Source organism: Octodon degus, unplaced genomic scaffold (assembly GCF_000260255.1).
Source record: "Octodon degus isolate 3935 unplaced genomic scaffold, OctDeg1.0 scaffold00075, whole genome shotgun sequence".
Lineage (NCBI taxonomy): Eukaryota > Metazoa > Chordata > Mammalia > Rodentia > Octodontidae > Octodon > Octodon degus.
The window spans coordinates 740724-747912 of NW_004524651.1; the positions used below are offsets into that span (position 1 = coordinate 740724).

The window sequence follows — 7189 nt, forward strand, 5'->3', positions numbered from 1 at the left end:
TCCATCTTTTTTTTTTTTTAATCCATCTTGTATTGAAATTAGTTTTAGCTGGATATGCAGCACCTGTAATCCCAGGGCTCAGGATGGTGCAGGACATTTGCCTTGAGTTTAAGGCCAGCTGGAGCTACATAATCAGCTCAAGCCCTGCCTGAATTATACAGCGAGACCGTGTCTCAAAATAAAATTAACTTTAATTTTAATAAACTTTAATTTTCATCTCCAGGCATTTATTTTCATAACATAGGTTAATTTTTGATGGTAGGGGAGAACCTATTACCAGCTGCTTACTATGTACAGATAAGCAATATGTATAGTATAGTAAAAATAATCCATAGGAAAAGTCCCGCCAGAAACCGCCCAATGATAAGAAAAACAAAGAACAAACCCCAAATAAATCATCTGATGAATATTCTGCAAAGTAACATTTGAAGAAAAGCTAAGCTCATGTATCTATTTCTAAACAGCTGCACCAGCACTGGTTTTTCTGTAGAGTTACAAAGCAGTTATTTCTACAAAAAAGTGACTTTTCCTCTCCTTTTCCTAAGTAGAGCTCCATTCATGTTGCTCATCTTTATGCATGTTTTAGCTTCCGTTTTGATTTTTATCACCAAAGTATAAATTATCCATGGTTTATCGTGCCACCCACAACATATGCACCTCTTTGTCTCATTCCCTTTCTTATCCTCTGCCCTACTTTTTCCATCTCCCCCTTCTCCTGCCCTTCTTAATTGTAAATTTTAAAATTCCATTCAGGGGTAAGGGGAAAATTAGGCAAAACATGAAGGAAGCTCAGGGTGGGGTCCCTCAGTGCCAAGCACAGGTCGTTCACTCTTCCCCGGATCCAAGAGGCTATAACGAAAGAGAAGGCAGGTAAATGGCTCAGGTTTTCTGACATTAAAAAAGAAAAACAAAACAAAACAAAACCCTAGTTACTTGGAAGGAATCACGCTTTTCTGGATACTAACACCCAGGAGAAATTTCTCCCATGGGTCCCTGTAAAGAGCAGAATAGTGTGGTGCACCGAGCCTTCGACTCAGCAACACCCTACAGTTGAGCACGGAATTTCATAGGGCCAAGTGGCATTATTTAGTTCCCACTACTATACAAAGGGGCAACTTCTAATGAAAAGCTAATGTGCCGTGGGAAAATGTTGAATATTTAAAACACTTTTTCTCAAAGGTCAGGAGGAAACGAACCAGAATTGGCCAGAGCAACCCCTTTGAGAACTAAGCCTATTGGATTCCTTAGTGAAAATGTACGGCTGTAAGCGCATCGTTCGTCGGGAATTTTACAGAACTGAATCATCTTTTAAAAACAGCCGCTGGAGCAGGTTCACGCTGGCACACGCGCAGTGACGAAAACGCCCCCAGCGCGTCCGTAGGCGCTTAGCGCTCGGCGCTGCCCACCGCGCCGGGCCTCCCGCGCCCTACACCTCACGGGCCGACCCTCCTGGGAAGCGGCCCCTCCAGAGAACCGCGCCCAGCAAGCTGAGCAGCAGGGTGGCGCCGAGTAACGGCCACAAGCCACCTGTGGGGACTGTTTCATGGCGACAACCTAGCGCGCTCCCAAACGTCTCCTCTCAGGAACAGCCGTCAGGAGCGAGCAGGACTCACGGCCGTCCACCCTCAGGTCCCACGGCTGTGAGCTCCGGGACGGAGCCCAGGGGCGGGGTCCCTCGGGGCTGGGGGCTGGGCTCTGCCCCGTGGCTCTCGTTTGGGGGCGAAGACCACGTAGGGCGGGGGACGCTGCGAGCCCAATTCGCGGCCACCGCACAGGGCGGGCGTGCGGCCGGCTTCTCCCACAGCCTCCCACACCGGGAGCTTCTGCCTCCAACACCCGAGGCTCAGCGTGCCTCTCTCCTCGGGGCAGACGCCCAACGGGTCTGACTCCAGAGCGTAGACAGACTGGAATCTTCCTCCAGACTCGCCCCCACCTTCCTTCTTTCCGCTACGACTTATACAGCTTCCTCGTTGACCCCTTGCCGGCGGCTCCTAAAGGACCGAGAGCCGGTGGAGCCTTTTATAGCCCTGGAGACGTCATGGGTGCGTCACAAAGCACCGCCCCTCACGAGACGCCCAAGAGCTCCACGTGAGGAGGCGGGGCTCCGGAGGTTCCAGCCAATAGGGAAGCCAGGCTGAACAAAGGCCGGAAATCAAAGGGCTGGAGGGGCGCCCTTTGTGCACCATGGGCCTGCAGGGAGTGGATGTGGGCTTTTGCTCCCTGGGCCTAAACAACTGATTTAGAAGGAAAGCGCTGTATGTCTTTGACGGTTATGTCACTAGCAGGCCATTCCACGTACTCCTTGCCCTTAAATTACTCTCGGGCCGCCTCCTGAAAAATTTCTGCCACAGCGCACACAACATTGAATAACTGTATGCCACTTGGCACTTTCTCTTGAGAAACTTGACTGTGGAATGAGTGGGGCATTAAACCGGAACGAAGCTTTGCTTTTCCCTAAGGAACAGCCACCATCTGTCCCCGCCAGATCACACCATCAATGTCAGGTCACAAGCCAAGGAGTAACAAGTGCAGTTTTGCCAGAGGAACAAAAGGATGCCGCATGTAAAAATTCCCTCTCAGCGCTTTCACCCAGTCAGGTCCATGCATTTGTGCTGGGCCGTAACACCATCAGCACGACTGTCGGATTTCAAGCAGTTTTCGCTGTAATCCATCTTCACGTGTTCAAAAAGCAACATGAGTCACTGTAAATCAACCATTAATATTAGGGACATACAACTGACGCCCCCCCCCCCCACATTTAATTCAGGGGAAAAAAAAAGGATTCCAAAGCATTTTGAAATGAAATGTTAAGGCCTCTGTCTACACTGCATAGGCTGTGAAAGCCATTGCCTCGGATAATTCCTTCATGCATTAAAAAATTATTACTGAGTACCCATTAAGTATGAGATAAACTCCCTCTTTTGTGAAGATTACAAAATTAATCTCTCTAAATGCTCTTCCATAGTCTATGGTGATAGTCCATTTCACATCATCACTTGCATCCCCTTCCCAGCAAATAAAAGATTAGCTATTACGATTTCTTAAAGTTTGCCACATAATACATTTAAATGTCAAAGATGTAATGAACTGAGTGGCTGAAAATTCTTAAGCATGGCCCAGCAACCCCACTGTGATGTCTTTTCAAAGTGGAGACCTTTTAGACCTTTCTGATCATGCAGCCTAACTGGCAAGGCGTCTTGACTAGCTGTCCAGTGGTAGATACTACACAGAAAATACCTGTGATTCAGAAGGAAGACCTTTATTTTTTCACTTCCTCAAGGATTTTCCGAGTCACACTGAAATGCAAGTTGTTACAACAAAAACATTTAACCAAGAATTTTCAAACCATTTGCTGCTTTGATTTCTGAATGCCCAATGATTTGATGTGGTTTCAGTCTTCTTGTCCTTGTGTTCATGTGGCTTTTGGTCAATAGTGAGTTAATAAAAAAGTAAGTCTACTGTGTTTTCTACTGTCCTCCCCATGCCCCTAATTTTTACCCTTGCCGTGGCTGATGTGTTTTCCCCAGCTTCTCTGACCCTCTTCTCCCCACCCAACCCCCCAGATTCTTGGACACACATCATTTGTCTTTTCAGTTTTAGCTCATTAGGTCCAAGACCTCAGGAGCCCCTTCAGTCAGCATTTGCACCTGACTGCACCCTTCTGTGCCTTTAAAACTCAGCCTAAAGTCTACTTCAGGAAGCCAATGGGCTAGAAGCATTTCCTTCCTGGAGCAGTAACTCTATGGCCGAGCTTAACCGACCTATATAATTCTGATCCTGTCTGATTCTTCTCCCTGATTTACTAAATACAAAAGATGATAGCCCAGCCTCGGGCATTTCTCTAATCCAGACCTGCACCGGAATCCCTGCAAAAGCTCGCTGACAATGCCTTCTCATGACTTGCCTGCCTGCTGAATTAGAACCTTAACAGGGCTAAATGATCTATGAAACCAAAAATTGAGAACTCCTGGCCAGAGGGAAAAACAACTGCTACTCAGAAGTCAAATGGGCTACTTGTGCCGTGTTTCTGATGCACATCCAAGTCAACAAGGAGACTGAGCTCAACTCCTTGCCAGTTTTCAGAAGAGAGCCAGGTAAGCTTCTCGCTGCCAGACATGGACCAATCGCTCATTCTCGTTCCTATGGCTCTTCTCAATTCCTAGATTCCCTCTACCTGGCTTCTAAGTCCCTACCTCTGGTATGCACTTTCTTATGATGATCTGGGCTGAACAACTCTCTTTCTTCATAATATTCCAACCACAGGAACCAAAACTGCACTGGGACGGCATGAAAGTATCTTCACCAAGCCATATTTGAACACTTGCTACCACTATTGCATAAGGGAGAAGCCAACTAAATTGTTTTACTTGACTGAAATATAAAAGTGTAAATTCAGTAAATAATTGACTTATACACTATATGGTAATAAATATTCTAATTTTCTGTAACACCTGAAAGTTATAATTGTTTACTCAGTAGATGATTTAGCCATCAGGGACTAAAATAAAAAAGATGCCTAACCCAATAAAGGCAAAATTGTAAATACATTAAGCAGTACGGTACAGAGTACATTATGATGACTAGACCATGCCTTCAAGTCCAGCAAATTCTAAAAATGTGCTCAGCATACATAAAATATACATCTAAGATTTCTCTCATCATAGGCACAATCTAATACAAAAATATATTTGACATTTATAAATTAGAATTTCCATCTGAGAGCTTGCAAAATAAGAAAGGAGAAAAGAGTGACCACAACATAAAAAAAAGCAGCAGCACACACAGATGCAAATAGTTCTACTTGTATGATTATTTTCTTATCAGCAATGGGAAAAGAGCAAGTTACATCAAGCACAGTCACCAAGCAGATCCCAGTCCATTTGCAGATTGGGTGTCTCCAGCTCCTGGCCCTGTAATGGCTAGAACTGCTCAACGTGCATCAGGTTTTAGCCAACCTAAGGGCCCAGTGCTCTCATACTGTGGTCTTGCTACTTTGGGTCTTTAGCATCTTGCTCCACCCCATCCACGGTTTCCCACTGGAGGTGGGGCAAACGGGTTATCTGAACAGAGGCTGGAACAGCCCTAGGCTTTGACTAGGAAAGAAAACCATGGTTGTCAGAGTGAACTATGAGTTGAACACAAACTTACTTGAAATCCTGAAATCCCTATGGGGAAATGAAAGGAGTTTTTACAGTAAGTTATATAAGGTTTGTTTTTTAAAAATTGAAAGCACAAGACTCTGCAGTCTTTGAACAATAGTTTGAACAATAGTTGAACTGAAAGTTCAAGTAGGAATGACTAGAAAAAGAACTTCATGATTCGTAAGACTCCACCATCATCACAGAGAAGTTTGCCACATAGACTATGAATGAAAAAAAGAAGAAAAATGATAATAGGCATATCTGGAAGAGTCATAATGCTCTTCCCTATAGTCACTGCCAGTACTTTCGGATATTCAATTTTCCCTTCAGAAAAGTTTCCTCTGAACTCATTCAGTGAATTTATGATAGTGGTATTTTCTTTCTTGCTAGTGCCTAAAATCCACACACAACCTACAGGTTGACTACAGTGTGACCCATGTTGTGCCTTTGCTGGATAAATTACCTCTGACAAAAGGCCTTAGTGGTCACCCACCGGGACCCCTCCTGCCTTTCAGGCGCTGTTCCCATTCCCCAATAAACCTTTCCTACTCTTCAAAAAGTCTGAAAATAAAATACACATGTGATGGACAGTAGGAAGTCCATCTAAGAAACACTTTCAAAAGTGTCCACTTAGAAGCGATCCGTAACAGAAAGGAGGAAGCATTAAGGGGTGAGTTAGCGAAGTCAGTGTGGGGCTTCTGCCAAGAAATTCCTCCTCAGAACAAGATTAAATTTGCCCACATTCTAGCTGTTTATCTTATATTTCATTTTATAAATATTTAGATATTAATATCATGAGTTCAAGTCTCAGCCAAAAAGATGTAAATGAAGGATATGCTAAAATGATATTCTTGAGCTCAATATAAATTTAAAAAACAAAGATTGAGCCACATTATAGCAACGATTCTTTTTTTTTTTTTTTTTTTTAATGTATCTGGTACAGGATCTCACTAAGCAACTCAGACTCGCACTGAGCCTCCTGTTTCAGCCTCCCCAGCACTGGGATTATAGGATGTCCACCACATACTGTCTCCCGGTGGCTGGCTAGGGACACTTAGGGCGGGGATCATACCCAGTTCCTGGGCTTGCCTACGCAGGTGCTTAGACCACTGAGCTATCTCTGCAGCCTTATAGCAAAGATTCTTTAAAGTGACTGAGGTATTTAGTTCCTTTAAAACCATGAGTGTTTAGTCCTGGATATAGTGGTAAAGTAAATATTAATAAAAATTCACAATGAAGGGATAAAAGAACTCTGATCTGCTAAAATATCAAACAACCCGAGCTGGGGGAACTGACTCAATTCTGGCAATGTGTAGCTCATCAAATAACTTCACCATCAAATATTTTGAGGCAAAAGCCTACAGTCAAGAAAAATCCTTCTAATTAATCTGTTAAAAGATTTCCAAAAATGTGGCTACTACATATTTTCACAAAGAAAGAGAAATTCCTAAAATGGAGGTGTTATGTATGTAATCTACAGACAGGGCTTTCTAAGAGATTAACCAACAGTCATGCTCTTGGTTATAAAGTTGTCTTCTAGCTACCCTGCTTGGCAGGCTTTCACAGCACAACCAGTGCTCATCACGCCCAAGCATTCTGTAGACAATGTGGAGATGAATGTTTTAGATGTCACAACTTCAGCTGAAGAACATTTGTGCTTTTAATACAATAACGTATGGAATTCTGGGTTAATGTATTTAAGGTTTTAATATGTGTAGGATTTTTATATTAATATGTTTAAGGTTTTATTCCCTTCAATAAAAGAATATTACTTTGGTTGCCAGGGAAACTATTTTCTACTTATTGTTTCATTAATACCAGGAATAGTTCATTGGAATAAACCAATTAGCCTTTTTGTGCTTGAGTTTCACTGCCTGTAAAACGGGATAAGAGTATCTGTACTGGGCCAGGGAGATGGCTCAGTAGAATAAGCGCTTGCGTGGCAAGCGCAAGGGTCTGAGTTCAATCGCTGGTTCTGAAAAAAAAAAAAAAAAAATCTGTACTAATTATTCACAGGAATATTTTGAAGCTAAAGTAAAATGCTAGAA

At 43.4% G+C, this 7189-nt stretch overlaps 1 protein-coding gene across 1 annotated transcript in view; it reads right to left on the minus strand.

Moving 5' to 3' along the window:
• Positions 1 to 2670, minus strand: part of Cabyr (calcium binding tyrosine phosphorylation regulated) — a 22696-nt gene extending 20026 nt beyond the window's left edge. The window contains exon 1 of the mRNA XM_023720350.1: positions 1934 to 2670. The gene's annotated coding sequence lies outside the window, so the exon portion shown is untranslated. The remainder of the gene's footprint in view (positions 1 to 1933) is intronic.
• Positions 2671 to 7189: the final 4519 nt, after the last annotated feature.